General features: G+C 42.2%; 1 protein-coding gene and 1 long non-coding RNA gene across 2 annotated transcripts in view; one reads left to right on the top strand and one right to left on the bottom strand.

The window, feature by feature from the left end:
- LOC116850909 (polypeptide N-acetylgalactosaminyltransferase 2) overlaps positions 1-19,495 on the bottom strand; it is a 90,052-nt gene that overhangs the window by 10,430 nt on the left and 60,127 nt on the right. The gene's annotated exons all lie outside the window — the stretch shown is intronic.
- LOC116850910 lies at positions 8,562-17,034 on the top strand. Its single transcript, XR_004379476.1, has 3 exons — positions 8,562-9,507; positions 10,928-11,366; positions 16,563-17,034. It is a non-coding gene; the product is annotated as an uncharacterized LOC116850910 (long non-coding RNA).

Raw genomic sequence — 19,495 nt, 5'->3', positions numbered from 1 at the left:
GTTTGTCGACAACGAAATTGCACGCGAGCCTTAAAGCGAGTCCGGCAGATGAGACGGATCATCCGGCCGGTTTAATTCGAAACTTCAATTTAGGACCGCTCCGCGTGCTATCCGCTAAAGTGGATAACGCGGCCGGCCCGTGCGATTCCATTGGACGCTCGATCGCATATACGATGTTTCGTGAGCACACACATGTACGTACATGCTCGCGCGCGGATTGACCATTGCCGGAAAATGTATCCTACGAGAGAGCGGAGCGCAGCTGCGAAAGCAGTACAAGCCGATGCAATTAAAACAAACTAATGCCATCGTTGTTCCCGTTCAAAATGTTGATCGATCTAAAATGCCCGGCCGAGATCAGCCGAAATCGACATTACATCATGGGATTCGAGTAATAAATGCGATGCTCAACCATTTGGCCCGTATAATCCTTCTTAATGGTACTTCGAGATTATTTTCACTGAAAACTCACAACTTCGGAAACGTCAGATCAAAATAAAAAATTTCTCGTTTCTCACACGTTTCCGCTGAATCTGTTGTGATGTGCGCAAGTAAAACTTTCCCGAAGAAGATTGGGAAAAATAAAGTTATTACGTTTTCGGAGAGAGTCCCCTCTCTTACAAATAATGTTGATGTCACAATGGTCGTGTGTGTGTGCGCGCGCGCAAAGAAATCGATATTAACAGTATCTCTCCCATACATTTAGCAACATCAGTGACCAGTGGCGTAACTTTGCATTAACAGCTCTGTGCCGTCTGGTAATGCCAGATTTCCGAAGCACATGTTGTACAAACGCACACTGACTATTGTCCGGCGCTACATTGACTCATCTCTATGGCGGGGGATCCATTAGAGTGCTTATACGAAGGGCCGTTGTTGGAACAACGGCGATCGCAAGGAGTAGACGGAAAAAGGATACGAAACGGCATTAGGACGTGGCGTTCAGCGGCTCGCGGAAATATAGCTTTTTCCCTGGTAAACTCTCGTGCGTTGCTTGTCGAGAGACGAACTCGCGAAACAGGATATTAAATTTTTAATCCATCACCGGTGCACGATGGTGAAGTCGAGCGGGCGTTCCGGAACAAGAAAATCGCCGCCATCCGCGAAAGAGATGGGGGAGGAGAGCGAGGGTAAGAGATGGTGGAGGAAATGCCATAAATCGTTGTTGCCCAGATCGAATTGGATTTTCGCTCGCGATCCGATCGGCGTGATTATTTAGGATATAAGCCATTTCCGGTGTAGCTTTACTTGGCAGTGAATCAATTTCTAAGTGAGCCTGCCGAGATGTGCAAAATGGGATGAGAATCGAGAGAGATACGATGCGGAAAATACCATTCTCTTGATAAATTGTTCCGTTTTGCGTTTACACGTTACTTCAGCATGTAAAATGTTACCAGGCCGCACTGTCGAGCAAAAATCTCGCAGGTCGGTGAAACAGGCATGACGCGACGCGAATAATCGGCCGCCTGGTAGCGATGTTGAATTTCTAGGTCGACACGTCCATTGCATAATTCATAATTTAATTTCATGTCACTCGTCTGGTATAAACACTATCGAATTGAGTATCATCGACGTTTATTATTACGACGGTAAATCACATGAAGCGAAGTGTAAAATGACAATAATGACGGGTGGCGGACGGTAATCGATGCAAATACGTGGTTCGTTGCCGATGCATGCAAAGAAAAAATCCCGATTATGGAGTTATAAATTAATGCGCGACGGGCGGTTGCGTGACACTTGTGTGGTTACTTCGGGAATATATTTACATGCGTATTTTTTAAATTCTCCCTCAGAATCTCACACATCTATTTCTCTCTCTCTCTCTTTCTCTCTCTCTCTTTCGTATTATCCTATTTTCCTGGATCATTATTCGTTAAATTCCGTTGCGTCCCTGCAGATTACATTGTAAATTCCAGGCGCGTTGCATTTGCACAGGTTTTTTACATGCAGACATATGGCGGTGTGAAACGAGCGTCGCCGCGTTGATCGCGCATGATTTCGCGCCGCGCTGCAAAACGCACTGCCGCCGCCGTCGCCGTCGCCGTCGCCGTCGCCGCTGCCACCGCCACCGACAGTCTGGCGAACGTGCAAATCATGCTAGCGCCAAAAATCATGTTACTCTCGGACATCGCGCACTCCCGGATCGTGTTTTGCCCGCGAGCCGCGCGTTAATTTCGGAAAATGCAAAAAGCATTCCCGTGCTCGCGGCAAAAGCGCACGGACGGTGTATTCTATGAAATCAGAGTGCATCGCGTCCTGGTTTACAGAGTTTGGTGTCGCGAAAAACGAGAGGTGGAAGAGAGAGACGAGTGGCTGCGCAAAGTTTCAGACGATACATTGTTGCCGCTGTTGTAGTTTTTAACCCACCCCTCCTCCTCGCCGTCTTCCTTCCCTGATCTCGCTCGCTAATGGATTACATACGTCTTACGGCCGGTATAAAATGGCAAACATTTTATAAAGCGCTCGCGCAAGAACACACTTCTTGCCCGCGCTCCTCGATTTCCTTTGGCTGCGAGTGATCAGTTCTCAGAAGTCATAAAGAAAATTAATGACGCGTACAAGAATGGGACACCTCAATGAGGGTCGTGATAGTGCTTCATTAACGTCAATTGCGCCGCTTGCGGAAGTTCGCCTTCCCCCCACGATACAATGCACGCGACAGTGGTTCTAAAAGCGCGGGTCGAACAGACGTTCTCCATTTCTCGGGGCCCCATGAGCGCATGGCTCCCTTGACGTATTGAAGACACCGCTGATTGCTTCTCCATTTGCGGCTGACGGGCTCGGCGCAACTCCCGCGGGGTGCGAAACGCCCGTAGCTAACGAGCTGTTCGCCGTCGTTCACTGTCACGGGAGACCTCTCCTCTGCATTGTACGACACGCTCGAACGGATTGCGCCGGTACGCAAATATTATTTTAACGAAGTTACGGAGCTATCGAACACATTGGCGGTCCGGTCACGTGAGTGTCGCTATCGATTTTCTCTTTCGTTCGTATGAATATCGGTCCAGCGATTGTTTCTGCTTTTAAAGCGGACGCACTTACGAGAAAATATTCGTAACTGTCCGATCGGGGGTCTGATCGGCTACATTGTGGCAGTGTTTGTATATATTTTATTGAAGTCTCGTTGATTGGAAAAAGCCTTCAAAATCAATTCGACACATATGAGAAAAATATTGTGACATGTGAAAAAAGAACACTTCACGGGAGAAAAAATTTCGTGTACATTTTTCGGAAAAGTGTCGAGACATTTTTTTCCGAAAGAGGAAAAAGCCGAGACTCGCGTTAAAAATTATTTTTTTTCGCGTTTTGGGTTGTGCATTAAAATGCACGAGGTCGGGAAATGCAACGGTCTTCCAAATGTGCTAAATCTCTAGGCCTGAATAATCAATAGCGTGAATTTACAATGTATCGAATTTGTCATTCGCTGAATTATATATATCACGATTTTATGAAACGTATCAAATTGGCGATATAAATATAAACCGAGGATATAGAATAAAACGATAATATCGGGTTTGACATATAATCAGAGTTCCAACAGGTATATATCATTTAATTGAGCGTGATAGCGCTGATACGTGTCAATTCACAGCAGTGTCGCTAAACCGATCGGAATAATACGAGCGGAAAGGATTAATTTGCAGCGTCCGACCAGTCGTTTAAATTCATGTATCAGCTTACGAGTCCGAGACTTCGAATTGCAGGTGTGCCGCGCAAAACCTGTATAAGCGTAGTCATCGTGCTGGTAATTGAACGTTTAATCGCCCTGTGTAAATGTGTGCCCGCCGTCGGACCGCTTCCACAATAACCGATTACGCTTCTAATCATGGAGCACTGGACTTACACCCGATAAAACAAACGGCGACGCAATAAAAAAAAAAAAAAAGCAGCTTTAGAGCTGTAAGAACGTAAATCGTTGCTGCCAATTAGCCTCGCAAACGCGCACGGCGAATCGTGATTACGTAGTAGGCGCATAATAGTATTATATACCTCGCTTTATACATCCATTGTGTTAACCACGCGTTCAGCCATTTGCGTTGGCACAACAAGTCACGCTCGCAACCCACGCCAGTAATCGCATTTAGCAGCAGACGGTAATCGTAATAGCTTTTTAAATAATCAAGTTTTCTACGGCTGCTTTTCAGTTTCTGCATGTCGGAAATTGCGTCGGAAAAAAATGGACTTTCTAAATGCTCCTTAATTGTAAAACGCCGTTGTTACCGTCATGTCGGGATTGCGTTAGCTGCACTGAGAGCAAAAGAATAGTTGATCTAACTACAATTATTGTTATTTCTGGCTTACACTTTTTGTAGTAAAATGATAGCGATATAGCATGCATATAAGGTAATTATCATCAGCATTATAGCAAAATTTAATTAAAAAAATAGTTTTCTTGTCCACGGTAATTATTTCTCTGCGTGATTATGGTAACAAACATTCTTTTCTTGGTGTAACGTCACACGTAACGTTCTCACATAATCTATAAAGATTTCCGCATTTTCTTTCTTTTATTTGTTATTCGAATACTTCACGGCGCGCCGAGAATTCGTCTCTTTCAAGATTACACGCGATCGTTACTTACGGTTTCCACCTCGCGAAAAGTTTATACCCTCATTCTTCTTGTATGCGTAGTCACTCTAATGCAGGATTAGAGCGCGCACTTTAGCTCTCGTGGAAGGTTATAAATTTCGCCGATTTTATCGGGGAAAATTTAGAGACACTATAAAGCCTCGTCTAACGCAGACGTATGCATATATGCGGATGTATCGTCAGGGTAAGTTTAGTAGCGCATTAATCTGTCTACGATATTCGAGACGCTTAAATACGATAGTTTCAGGGTTGGTAAAGGTTGAATTATTTAGCTAACAAGATCTGCCTCCTGTATAAGTTAAAAATGATCATTTGCTAACATGTACATGTCATAATGTATTATAAATGCAATATATAGTAATAATTACGAAAATAATTAATGTCACTTACTGCTACTTGTAAATTTATAATCATTTAACTTAATATATTGAATAATAATCAATTATTGAACTGTGTTATAAATAATTTATAACCGTAGATATAATGGGAATTTTTATCAATTTCAAGAAAAGATAGAGACTCTTTCTCTCTCCGTTTAATTGTATCGGATGGTATCTTTCTAGGCGATACGCGTGGACGAATGCGATTAACGCGATTAATTAATGCAGCATGATGATTGCCGTAAAGCTGCGGAATGAGATGAAAGCTGCGATGTTTCGAATTGCGCTTTAAACGAATTTAAAGCCGGCAACATAAAATTTACCATGTGACATTTAAATATTCCGGATCTAGGCTTTCAATTGGTAACCATTTGAACAAGTCCAACCGTAATCTCATTTGTCGAGTAATTACTAGTATGTGCAATTTACGATTCCTCGTGGCTTGCCCGGTTGCGGTAGCATGATCGTAAAAAGCCAATCCACTCAGTTTTCATCAAGAATTCATCGGGACATCGGTCTTTCTCACGGCTCCACGGCTGATGTAGACGAATTGAACACTGAAGATCGCAAAGGCAAACGCTACCGCTATTCTCATCGCATACTGTACACTGAGAGAAAAAATAGTTCATCTAAAATTGTATTTTTTTGGCCCCAACCATATTTTTGGGGTTTTTCAACACGAAAGTAATAACATAATATAAAATTATTATCACTAACGTTACCGTAGAATTTAATAAAAAAAATATAGTTTCTTTAATCATAATTTATAATAATTATTTTTATGTGTTTACAGTTATACAGAAACAACTATATCACTATGTGACTGTACTTACCAAACACTTTTTTTTTTCTTATTTTTTTTATGCGGTTTAATTAATGTCTACTTTATAGGTACCTATAACACACCCACAAATGTTATTATCATAAAATCTAATACCTTAATGTAACATTATTAGCGGAATGGTTCTCTCGAACAAGACTATCTAGCCATTTATCTCCTGTACAAACAGACTTAATTTATAAAACTGCAAATTTGAAGTAAGCGCCGTTCTTATGCGAAAAAGTCGATTGCATTATCAAATCGGATTAGCTCGCGCTAGCATCGTGATTGAAAATAATTAACAATGAAATTGAACAAGACAGATTCGAGGGATTGGTTTAATGAAGTTGGCAGAGGTAGCATCGCAGCGCTTTCGACTCGCCGAATTGGCTGGTAAAGCGATACGAGCCGTCCCTAAATCTGTCCATTCAGACGCTCCGGTATCATTATTCAAGTCCTCTCCAGCTCTCGGGGATGGTTCTGTGAGAAGAAGAGGCTGCAAGTCTATCTGGCAGGCGTGAGACGCGACGAGGACCGAAGTCACTACTCCTTCGGGCCAGTTACTACGCGGTTTCAGGAACAAACGCGAAACTTCCCTCGTTTTGGTCGTCGTGGAACTACCTACTTAAGGTAACGGGAGCTCGGGCAGACGATCCTCGAAGGATCAACATGATCCAACTTTCCGACCGGCAGAATGTACTGCACGTTATACGGGCCGACAGGGATGGGCGGCGTGTTTTACGAGTGATCGCGTGTTTCTTTGGTGTTCTGGCTCGTTGAGACTTGTATCATGCGTATCTTCGGCGAAGAAGCTTTCGAGAGAGACACTAGTCCCAACTAGAGATCACGCGGATGGGAATCATCAGTGTGCAGGCCGATGATGTCGCGCTCAATTAAAAAAAAATTTTTTTTAACGAATGACTTATTACAACTAGTCTATAAACTAACGTAATTTATTTCTAGTAAAGTCTTGACAATCTAATTAAATATGCACAAATTCTTTTTCTTTCATGCCACTTAGTTTTTTAGTTCAAATTAGTTCGAGAAATTTCACTCTTTTGAGTCTCCTTGTTATTCCTCTGTTGTCTAACAATGCTTCAGCATTGTTATAGTTGTACGGAATCTTTCCTCGCTACCTTCCTGATCTCATCAGTAAGTATTTCCATCTTCAGATTTCTGTGTAGGTCATTCTTATGTATCGAGGAGCGTTAACTATGTTCCTTAGTACTTTATCTTGAAATTTTTAAAGAAAGATGTAAAATATTTGTACATGAATGTATGTAAAACTTGGATGCTGTTTATAGTGTTATAAGCTGCACAGAAATTACATTACTTTTGAAAAGAGTATAAAGAAGAGGTGAAATATGAGATCACGAAGATAAATGATTAGCGCTACATTAAATGTCCGAGTTTCTACTGCTGGAGGAGAGTATCAATTCATCTTCAAATAAATCACAATGAAGGTCTGGCCGGTATCTAGCTGGAACGCGATGATGATAGATGTTGTTTCCATTCCGGGTATTCTTCTTCAGCCTTGAGAGGATAATTCATCTCGCAAAAACAAGCTCTTCGCGTGCACGCTTACCAAGAAAGGAAGAAGAAATTGTCTTTACGCAGTCACGTTTGAAAAAAAAGAATTAACTGACCAGTGTTGCGGTAATCGAGTGATAGGATGCTCGAGGATATACCTACGGTATAAATTATAGAACGACCGTTCATTTTTTACTTGTTCTTTCGCTCCCGGCGGAGAAAGAACGCGAGCTCACGTCAAACCGGTCCGGTCGAAAAGAGAACAAACCAAGAGATCTGTTAACGAGAATCACAATTGAAGCGCGTCGCGAAGCTGTGCCCGGAGCGTCGATCAACGACACGCAGAATGTTCTCTTTGTCCCATGAAGCGCATCTCTTCTCTCGCGAGGCGGAGGAAATTGGCGTTGCATTTTCTCCTTCGGGACAGAGAGGAGGCCGGGAATGGAAGCTATGACGTTAGCGAGCGGACAAATCGATGGATTAAGGTCGGTCCCCAGGCGGTGATCGGTGCATTAGAAACCTTAGAGTCTAGCTCTTTCGCGCTATCTATCTCCACCTTCCCTCTCTCATCGTCTGTCGCGATCCTTATTCCTTTCTAATTACAACGTACGACATCATCCGACGAATAGCGTTAGCCCATTACGGGTCACAAGTCGGACTATTAACGATTCATCGATCATGGTATACTTTCAACTAGCATAGTTGCCATCAAATCTTTTCCCATCGCGGCGCGATGTTTCGTCATACAAGTGGAATCGCAATATATTCCCGTGAAATATGGAGAATACTTGTTTCGTGAGCACATTGATTTTCACAGTACGTGCTGAGAGAAGATTGAAATTTATATTAAATATAGCTTTCTTTCATGTAGATTAATCAACTGTAAATTTTTCAGCACACCGAAGTGCGTACAGGTATAAATATGTCCTACGCGGAGTATCAGGCACAGTTCTTTCGTATGTATCAACTGTAAATTTCCCAATACACTAGAGTGCACGGGTGTGAATGTCTCCTGTGCGGAATCAGGCACAAGTATGAATTTGTAAGTTCTCATCGTGAAATGGAGAAAAAGAAGAAACGTGACGTATCTCATGCGCGAGAAGCCGGACGGACGGTATCGGGACGCAAAGCGTCCATTAGCGCGAGGGAGTTAACGAACGAGAACCCGGGAGAAGTGCTAAAAGGATTAACATCGCGCTACGTGCTGTTGAGCGTGAAGCCATGCGCGGCAACGTCTCGGGATCGGAAAACGCGGCTTTCCATCATTCATCTGTCCAACCAGCCGCGACACGCGCGAGCGAGTGCGCGCGCCCGACACACATTTATCTCCGCGTTCCCCGTTGTAAAGTATCCCCGCGAGTGGCAAAATCACCGGCCGGGGTCGAAAGAGTGTGTTCGCGGTCCATTGTGCACACGGATATCCGCGGCGAACGCACGTCAGATAAAAGAAAAGCGGAAACTACGGCGGTGCCGCGCGCCGCGACGCCCAGCTTCGCTCCATATTCCACCGTATAGACGCGCCGGCTCTCGATGGATTATAAATTGTCGGTCGTGCGGGAATTATGGCCAGTCCGAGAGCGCGGCCGTCGACTTCTCGTGGCTGCGCGATTTACGACGCTATTCTCACGGTAACGTTTTAGGTGCTCTTCTGCGTGCGGCTGAAGAGTGCGCGAGGATGTGATTCCGCCGCTTTCTCGTACATCTCTGAGTTCGCGCGGGAGAGCAGAAAGAGGCATCAAGTTGCGAAGTGCCGTTTTATTAATATTTAAACAAAGGGTCGTTTCCTGGGGAAATTTACATGTTACAGCGTCACGCAGAATTTGATTTACTTGTATACGAGAGGAATATGAATTTCCAACCATAGCGCGCTGGAAAGAGGCGTGACATTTGGCCGATCGTATCGCAGTTTAAACCACCCCTAACGGTCCTCGACGGCGAGCATGCGACTACAATTTCGCGGCTTCCTGCAGTCCATTGCGCGAGCGAAACTTGCGGACGACTGTAACCGGGCGAACTTTTCTCTTAGTCGCGGCTGACTCGTGGAAGCTACGACGCACGTGTAAAACGTACTTGTGTGGATAACCTTGTCCACAATACACACGTGTATATCAATTTCCATGGGCTTTCGTAAATGCTCCGTGAGAGCCGGGAGTTTCCGACGGTGTCCACAAACTCGCATGGTCGGTAAGTGCTCTACGCGCGACAAGCTACTATAATAAATCGAATTAGAGATTCACTTGTTCGCGCCGGGAAAGGGACAGCTGAGAAAGTTTAACGGTATAACCGTAATTGTTTTTATTCCTATAACACATACATACACACAGTGGTTGGGGGAGAAAAAGATTAGCAAGTTCGGGGATGCGTAAACAATCTTAGCCACCGTGACTTTTCACTCTGCGGGATTCTTCTTTTTATGAAACTCTGCTCGCGCCCGCGCGTTACGAAGATAAATAGTCACCACTCGGACGGGAGAAATTGTTTCCTCATCGACATTTATATAGCGAGGCACGTAACTGTTTTATCGTGTTATTACTTAGCGATAAGCAGTGCCTTTCGCGGAAGGAGTTATCACAGATTATCCTCCATATACTCGCCATGTTATGCAAATTACCAAACCCTCTCAGCAAACTCCCGGGCACCGAGTTAGAGGCTTCCGTCTTCCGTTCACGAGTGCACTCTCGGTGTACTCACATACGTCTCCGTATATCTACACGCTTATATCTACACAGCCAAGCGCGCCGAACTCCTTTATTTTGTGTAACTTTCGCGTTCTTGTTCGGAAGTCAAGGAACCTCTCCTCGAGAGGTAACCGCGGGATATAGAGTATAGCGCGCCATTGTTTATTAATTACCGCAAGGATACGTGTGCGAGGGAGCGCCCGTTAATGGATATTGTTCCTCATTTAAGCTCGATACGATGCACGATTTGACTAATGAGCGGCGAACGTATGCAACGGATTATATACGTATATATGATAACGTAATTCTATGCCAATATATAATCATGAAGTACGTTAATATGGCGAGTTGTAATTTTCCAGGATCTGACTCTGAAATATCTGCATATGCGATTTCCATCCGGCGTCAAAATTCCGGGAGAGAATCCGCGACAGTCTGAGATCATCGCGGAGAATATCCGGCTTTGCTTTATTATTCTTTATCCCGGCAGAAAATACCTGGCTCTTCTATTTTCGCGCGGCGGTAACGTAGCAGTCTCGTGACTCGAAAATGCCCGCGGGAGAAACGGCAACCTGAAATTACCCCATTAACATTTTTTCCGCTAACACTGCTGGAATAATCAGGAGAGCCTTTGCAACTTTAAATTTGTGAAATGGCACAGCAGGAAACAGAAAAGATAAAGATTCGAAATAATACCTTCTTACCTTACTCAGATGTTAATTATATGTCCACATGTAACATCTATCGTTTTTATGCCAAATCATTGAAACACCGTCTTTTTATCTATCTACCATGTTGTGTGGTTTTTTTTTTTTTTTTTAATAGCTTTATCGCGTGAAAGATTGTGCACGAATGGTGTTGTTTTTCATAAATAGATCTTTAGGATAGTTATTGCAACGTGCTTTTCTGTTTCTCAATTTCCTCAGCGCAGTTCGCGACGAGAGCCCTGATCTTTCGTTACGGCACTATATGCGAAGCTATGGAAACGCGGGGATTGGTCGAAGGCTGTTCCTGTGTCGTTGCACAGCGCAATAAACAAAAGAATAGCGTACGACGTCGGCGTCCCGGAAATATATGCTTAAAGGAAGAGAGCTAGAGCGTCGCCGTACGAGTAGGAAGAAGATAGAAAGGGAGAGGAAAAGAAAAAGAGAGAAAGGGGCGTCTCTATGGGACTCTAGCGTGGTGAAAATAATGCGGCTATAACTTACACGTCCTCCCCTTGGTTTTCGCATTCATGACGTGGCCTTGGATACCGGCGAAATAGGCTTCTTCTCGCTCTCCCTCGCTGTCACTCTACGTTTCCGCGTATTTGTTTGCCCCGTCCGCCGATATAACCCGATTTCTTCGTCTCGCATGAGATTTGCGGTAAGATTTATTAAAATAATACCTTCTCTGTTTTGCACGTTTACACAAACGCAATCGTTTTGCAAGTTCTTTAAACTTTCTAACGACGATTTCAACGACATTGCGCTAATCTGCCGCTTGACTAAATCCTTTTTATCTTCACTTATTCATTGGATATTTACGAGAATGGCTGTACACATACGTATAAATATGTTTCAGCGATAAACATGTGCCTTGGATATAAAAGCGATAGAAAGTTTCAGTATTTATTGGTTTTCGAATATTTTCGCGATAATCCGTTTATTGGCAAAGAATGCGGATTAGAAATGCAAAGCAGTTGGCGGAAAAGGTCGAGTTATTCAGCACGCGCGGTATCGGATTTTCGAGAAGTGCGGGACTTTAATTTAGGCGTCAGGAGCGCATAATTTATCGCGCCTTCGATAAAGGACCTTGTCGGGAATGCCGCGGGACCGCTTTGTCAAAGCCAATATGACGTCAAGGACAGTCAACTGACCCGCGCAATTCGACAGATTCTCCCTCGGAGAGTCGCGTAAATTGCTTGATTTAACGCCACTTTGTCAGAGCGTCGAAAGATGGTAATTTAAATCTGATTTGCAAATGTTCGCGAAAGCGTGACTACGAAATGACAAATCTAATTCTGCGCACACAATGTCGGACCACGCGCGCGTGCGTTGATCGATAAAGTACAAGTACATCTTATTCCGTAGTAATATAGCGTATTGCAAGAGACGTTCGTGTGTGCGTGCGTGCACGCGTAAGTAATATTCACAAATAGTATTAGACGCCTTAGACGGACTGTCGTTTGTTCACTTTCACTGCGTCTTAGATCACATCGCGTGTACATCGTAACATGTGACTTATATTGCCATTTGCGTCATTGGAAGAGATAATAAAAGTGCTGACTACAGTCGGCATAAATCGGCCGACTTTAGCTGTACATTAAAGTGGATATATAATATTAATGCAGCTAATAATCTCCGAAAAGCCAGCTGTTATAGTGCCCTGATTTTATAGCTTACTTCATAAATTACACGTTCAGATACTTGTGATATTGCGTATTTCGCAAATTGGCCAAAAATTATCGGGATTTATATCGGAATTTGTATTAATAGTTAAGTTTAATCCGACTATTATTTTGTGCCCGACCGCCTCATAAATGAACTCTCTATCAATTCAATTAAATACATTTAACTTTCAAGCGCATTGTCGATTGGTTCGACTACCTCATGGATTTACACGTTTGTCCAGCTGAAATTATACATACACACACACATATATATATATATATATATATATATATATATATATATATATCTAGAGATTAATTAAGTAATGGATACATCGCTTTCTCAGCAGCTAGTTCGATTGTTGGTTTACGACGTGATTGCAAGCGGTATTTCGCAGAGATCGAGAGCGCGACCGTTGGTTATGACTATATTGAAGCAGGTCAACATTTGATTTGGCCGAGTTGAACTGCTACTGCAGCGGAACGTACACTTTTGTTTAATAGAAGTAAGATATTTTGATTGTTATTGTTTCTCTCTCGGAGATATTTACGAACACACTTGTGTAAACGCGAAATATTGTATGATATTTACGTTACGCAGGATATAGTTTCGTCGTGGCCGCACAAATAATCAAGTGCGCGGTGCAAGTTGCTGCAAATCAAATTTGTAGGTCAAACATTTGTACGGAATAACTTTAATCAACTAATAAATAATAATGATCAGCAATCAACAGGATATGATAAAAATAATTGGTTCAGTTCATTAATTGAATATGTCATTAAGAGCTACAATTATTATCTGATAATTACTGCATGTGAAATGATTATTTACTCAGCGAAAGGAGTAGAGATATTTTATACACCGTTCATTATTCTCCGCACTTCGTTAGATAGATTCATAGGTGCATTCGCGAGCACATTGTTACAACAGACGATATTTATTTTGAATTAGTGGTTACGTTTATAATGGGTTAATTGGTTTATTATTATATGCTCAGCGCGCGTAAAGCACGATGTGCGCGTTTAACATTAAAAAAGGATAGCCTGGTGTATTGATGCGTTAGTTGTATTTCTTCCGGTCGCTATTAGAGCGATAATATTAACCCTCCGAGTAGCAATCAAGAGCATCTGCGTCCGGGTCATTTTAAGAAGTGCTCGTTTTTCAGAACTTTTTGTGTGTTTAAAAATCATTAGAACTAAAATACTTGACGACTTATTTTTCACAAGAAAGCTATGTGATGTTCAACTAGAAGGGTGAGGAAAGTTTCCATAAATTTTAACAATTCTTTTGAGCACTTCAAGAGGAGAAAAATCGAGGAAAATACTAATTAACCTGATTGCCACTATGAAGGTAGCGAAAATGCGATCAACCCTCACTCGGAGGGTTGATGATAACGATAGTAATAATATTTGATTGCACGCTATGCTAACTGACAAAATAACGCTTGAAGAAGGTACAATTAATTCTAAGTCACCAAGAGGTGTGGCAACAAGCTCAGCAGCTGATATTCCTACCATACTTGAAACTATATACTAAAAATGAAAAATGTAATGAAAAACAATAATCACGACGCGCAACACTTAATGAAATCGTGTCTATCGTAAATTTGCCCATGCTTTTCATCTTAGCTGAAAGTTTCTTCTTGTCCTTCTTTACGAAAAATTAATAATTTCTGTTTTCGCGGAATATATTTTATCAGAATACATTTATAGAAAGGTCAAGAGTCAACAGCTGCGCGTAACAATTTTATTTTTAAACAATTTATGTATTTTACACTTACGGCATTACATCATTCGGGAATTTCACCATTTGACGAACGCAGCCGATGCGGTCTCGGCGATATTGCAAAATGCAGGCAATTTGAAGTATGTTGGAAAATTGCATCACACGTTCGTGACAATGCGATAGGGATAATTTCACGTCAATGTGGATTGTTCGGATTTCTCTTAGCGGAAATTTCGCATTGCGGTGCGAGAGATGGTTCAGGCTTTCACAGCATTTCTGCGAATTGGGACAATTATTCTCCGATAAAAATACACTCGCACGCTACCAAATTCCGAATTCGCGATACCAACTTTGCAAATTGCGTGTTTTGATTAATTAGAATCTGCACGGTTTTATAATAGCGATTTTTCCTTCTCAAATTTTTTTATACGTGAATATACAAAAATACGAAGGAGAGGAACGGGCGTTGGTTGCCATAAATTGTGTCAATATAGATTTCTCTGAACGAGCTGGCGTTTCCTGTCGCGACATGGTAAATTATGCAAATCTGAAACAAACGATTTTTCGTGCGGATTCGTAGGTACGCGCGTTGCATCGCGTTGTCTGTTCGTCATCGACTGTGACAGTGTGTCCACACGTCACAAAGCCGCCCGCGCACCTGTCTGAAACTCGGAAACTTCATTTTTGCACGAGCCGCGTTTTATGTCGTCGGCGTTATCGAATCGTCCGTCCTTTAATCTCGTTGAACCGGATTCACCGAGCGACATCGAAAAACGCGGCACAATCGCGAAATCCTGCCGCATGCAAATTACTCCTTCTCTCTCTTTCCCTCTCGCGCGCTGTTAATACTTCCTAACGTTTCCGTCATTACACCCGCGGTTTTTTCGGCTGTCGTTCTTTCGTGTTATAAGCCAACAAATTTTACGAGTTTCCTGGAAGCTACCCGTCGCGGTATATTTTGACGGCGCGAAACACACGGCATTACATACCTCGCGCTTTCGCGAATTACAAGATAACGAGGTTTCAACGAAGTCCGTACAGCTGTCATCCAATCTGGATGTTTATCTTCCATAATGCGACTTCGCGCGCACACAAAAATCCGCGAGACTGCCGACGGGAAAGTATCCACGAGCGGTTATTTTTCTGCGACTTAGTTCCGCGATTTCAATTCGCGCGTGGCGCCGAGATAGCGCGCCCCGACCCGAAAGAGAATGTAAATAAAGCCGAGTGGTCGCGGATGCAGCGACTTTTTTCTCTTTCTCGTTTCCTCCCCCTCCCTTTTTCTCTCTCTCTCTCTCTCTCTCTCTTTCTCCCCACCTGCAATCCTGCCTGCGAAAGGATTGCATCCGCTTAAGGCTCGTCGCAGCGGCGTTTCTATTTTCACCCGCAATTTGGAACAGTGCGAGGAGAAAGAGAGAGAAAGAGCAACGAGCGGTCGCGCCGGCCGCGGGGAATTGAAAATCTAATTTCGTATAAGTTTCGAGAGGGGTGTTCATCCCTGCCCCTATTCCCTCCTCCCCCGCCCTCCCCCAGCTCTTCCACTCCTTACCGGTGCCCTCTTTTAAGCTCGTAATTTCCGTGAGGCTGCCACAATTGCGCTCTTCCGGCCACGCTCGTTTCTTCCATCCCGTCGTTTCGCTCTCGTCTCCTTACGTATTTCATCTTGTTCGCTCGCGCCTTGCCGCACGAGATATCGTCTAGATTTAAATATAAAGAGCCGCCGGGAACATAACATTAATTACCACGAGCGAACTGTGGCGTGGCATATATAGCATGACTTTTATTGCATCGCTAATGGGCGTGCGCTCCCGAGGAAAAACGGCATAAATATCGTTGCGCAGGTAGTCGTTTGCACGCCACGCATCTTCAGGTCTCTTCTCGGAATTATCTTTATCACTCGAGAGTATTCATTTCTCGGTAGATGTAACGTACACATCGAAATGCGTGAAAATGCGTTGCTTTTAGCTTTTCCCACTAGAAAACCGCATCTGATCGATCAATCACTTTCAATGTGCAGCTAGATACGCGCGAGCCACAATCCATTAAAATTCCAGCGCGCTGTTCTACGGTCGGTAATCAGCAGTGTGTGTAAGTTTCGCGTCGATGTCGGTATGATGGTTTCGCGGGGCAACGAATTCACTAGTTTACCGCGTATAATGATTAACTCAAACGCTATATGCCAAGTCATAATGAGTTAATAATCTTCGCGCATCTTGACTATGAGCGAGTGTGATATATGAAGACCTATCGTGTAATACTTTACTGCTTCCTTCCACTATCGACGAATTATCCGGGATAAATCGATAAAGACATAATGCGTTTCACTCTGCACTGATTAATATCTCGTAATTACATCGGGACACCCGCGGTAGACATTACTGAGCTATCGGTCAAAACTAGTTACACGTTTTCTTTCACATATTACGACGAAATAACTGACGCTTCCCTGCCGGTCTTTTACCAGGTACGTGCAACACATTTGCCCAGTGACCCTTGCGTCACCGCGTATTTTTGCGAAAATGAGCAGAAGAAGAGGAAAGATCGAGGAGAGAGGATTGCGGTTGGACGAGACAGGCGACGGAATAAGACGAAAGGACGAAAAGGACGGTGTTGCACGAGTCTCCCTACGAAGAGAGAAGATTGAGTTACGTTGCGAACGCACGAAGCGGGAGCAAAATAAATGAGAGCTGCTTGCCGAGAAATCGACGCGTTGAGACGAGAACATGTAGTAACGTGAGTGCACACGCACACGTGAGAGAACTTTCCCTCGATTCAACACGAAGAGAGTATCGGAAGCACATTATGCGACATGAAGTGCAAAAATGCGTTTATTATATTGTGACCACGGAATAAATAAAATATGATAATAAAATATTTCAAAGTATCTACATACATTGAGAGAAAAAATATCTAAAAGTTAGTAAATATTTATTTGAGGGTGGGAAAATTAACAGCATATTTATTTGAATCAAAATCCTTTTATTTAAATAGAATAAATAAGTGCTTTCTACATGTAGGTATTGTTAAACTATGAATTCAACTGTCTAGTATTAGTTTACTGTGAATAATGTGTATATTTAATATATGATTTTACTCACACAACAGTTCTTTTGATTCATTTCAATTTCTGGAACCTTCAGGTATTTGATAAAAAATTTGTGTTATTTATGTGTTTTATTGTATCTCAGATATTATATTTTTATTTGAAAGAAGAAAAACTTCCTATGTTACGTTTCACAAAATAGCTTTTTCCATGAACATTGCGAATCAACAAAAATAACAGTACACTCAAGTTAAGGAATATAATTTAAGAAGTACTATTTCAATTCCTACACTTTCTTATTTGAAAAATATTTTATATTCGTATAAATGAATGTGTGTTGTTGGTATCCATCAAATAAATACTACTTCTTAGATATTTTTTCTCTCAGTATAATGCATCTAAATATACTGGGCAATATATAGCGAATGAAAGAAAAATATTAATTTCTTTGTTATGTTTGAAATTGCAAGAGGAAAATTGAAAATTTGCAATAGGTAGCTTTTCCAGTATGATTTTTAGAATTTACGTACGAGAGAGGACAATAACGTTACACTTTCGACAAAAAGCGAGAGAGATTGAGAGATATTTTTGCGTCGAGCACGGTAAACGTTCACATCGAGCGTGCTTCGATCGTGAGAACGGAGAAATGGCGCGTGTTCTCGGTTAATCGTGCGAGGAAGATCCTGAACTTGATGTATAATAATCGTGGGCGATTATCGTGCATCGAGCTCGAGATCTTCCTCGCGCAATTGAAGAGTGCGGGGCGAAACGGGGAGAAATGGACGACGTGCGTTCTTATCTAATTGCGCGAGGAAAATGTTGGATTTGAGGCTTAACAACCGGCTCGATGTATAATAATCGTTTGTTGTAACTGAACAGCCGGCGACCTCGCGTGTCAGAAATGCATTGAGAATGAATCGTTCGATCAAATTTTGCGAAAGCTTTCACCATGCCATCGATCGGCAATCTTCGGATAGCACGCGATGTAAATTTTGCTCGCGACTACCTGTTCATTTGCACAAGATATAATTTAAAAAGTGGCCATTGTTATTACGTGCTATATAAATTTAATAGTAGTGAAGGTTTGAATAAAATTTGCTGTAAATTTACGGCCAATTTTTATGCGTGTCTTTTAACTCTGCATGATATTCAAATATATTTTAATAAAAGAATGAAATAATAAATGCACGATACTGCGCGCGCTGAAATTTTTAGTTGATTTGAATAGAATTCTGGCAACCGTCTAGTTTGTTTATATTTTACTACAAATATTATTTGATTTAATTAAATTTTCTTTTCCGTGTGCAATATTTTCTCCGTGTATATCTCATTAATATATCTCTCGAGGATCTATTTAAACGAGTCTAAGGTAAGCAACACAAAGTTAAATGAAAACTCTACCATATTCAAACACTTAGCGTAACGAACGCCCACTGTAAAACGATGAAAAGCGGTTTATCGCGACCCGCATATAAATTTTCGGTCGATAATCTACAAGGCGGCCGCGTCTATGCTTAAATTGCATTCACCTTGTAAGACGAAGAACTTTTCTCAGTTATAACTTCGCCGACGCAACGGACGATGCGATCACTCCGCGACTTCCGGCACGGTTGTTGAATCGGCATTTCGAAACGCAGGCCACAAAATTTATTCAAAGGGCCCGGCAAGAAGCACGTTTAGCGATTCTTAATGCGAAACAAAGTACCTCGTCCTATGCACCAGAAATCGTCCGTCCTTCCGAGCACGACTCGATCGGATCTAAGGATTACCATGCGGGAAGACGAGGGAATAATTGAGCTACGTAATCTTTTTTCTCCCATGCAGGCTTTTTATAACATCGACATAGCGCGACAGGCTCTCCGGAGAAAATTAAAGTCATGGTGAGAGAAGAAAAGGGAAAAGCGGAGAAAAAAGTGGATTGCATCGGGGAAGGACAAAGGGAAATTTATCATGTGGCGCGTATACACATAAAAGAAAAAATGTTCAGAGTATGTTCAAAACATTAATATAATTTTACTTAGGTGTACATGGAGAGAACATTATATAGTTCCCTTTCATATAAATTCTTTTCAATTTTAGTATGTTTTTAATAATCCAGAAATAGACTGTCGGTCAAGTCTATCATGTAAGGGTCATGATAAATTTCGTTAGAAACACAGCAGATTTCTTCATAGCAAATTTATAATACATTTTAGTCCCTAAAATATAAGCGGTACATATGAAATGAAAGAATAGTGAATTACTGCAGAATGTCGATATATTTCGCGTTTACAAAACCCTATAAAAAAGTATAATTTTCCTTATAAAATTCTCTCCGTGTAGGATACATAAACAGTGTTTCGAAATATTAAACG

Source organism: Odontomachus brunneus, unplaced genomic scaffold, assembly GCF_010583005.1.
Source record: "Odontomachus brunneus isolate Ranch 3 - 2012 unplaced genomic scaffold, Obru_v1 Obru_scaffold_160, whole genome shotgun sequence".
Classification (NCBI taxonomy): Eukaryota; Metazoa; Arthropoda; class Insecta; order Hymenoptera; family Formicidae; genus Odontomachus; species Odontomachus brunneus.
The sequence above is the reverse complement of the archived record's forward strand: the minus strand, read 5'-3'. Positions and strand labels throughout refer to the sequence as shown.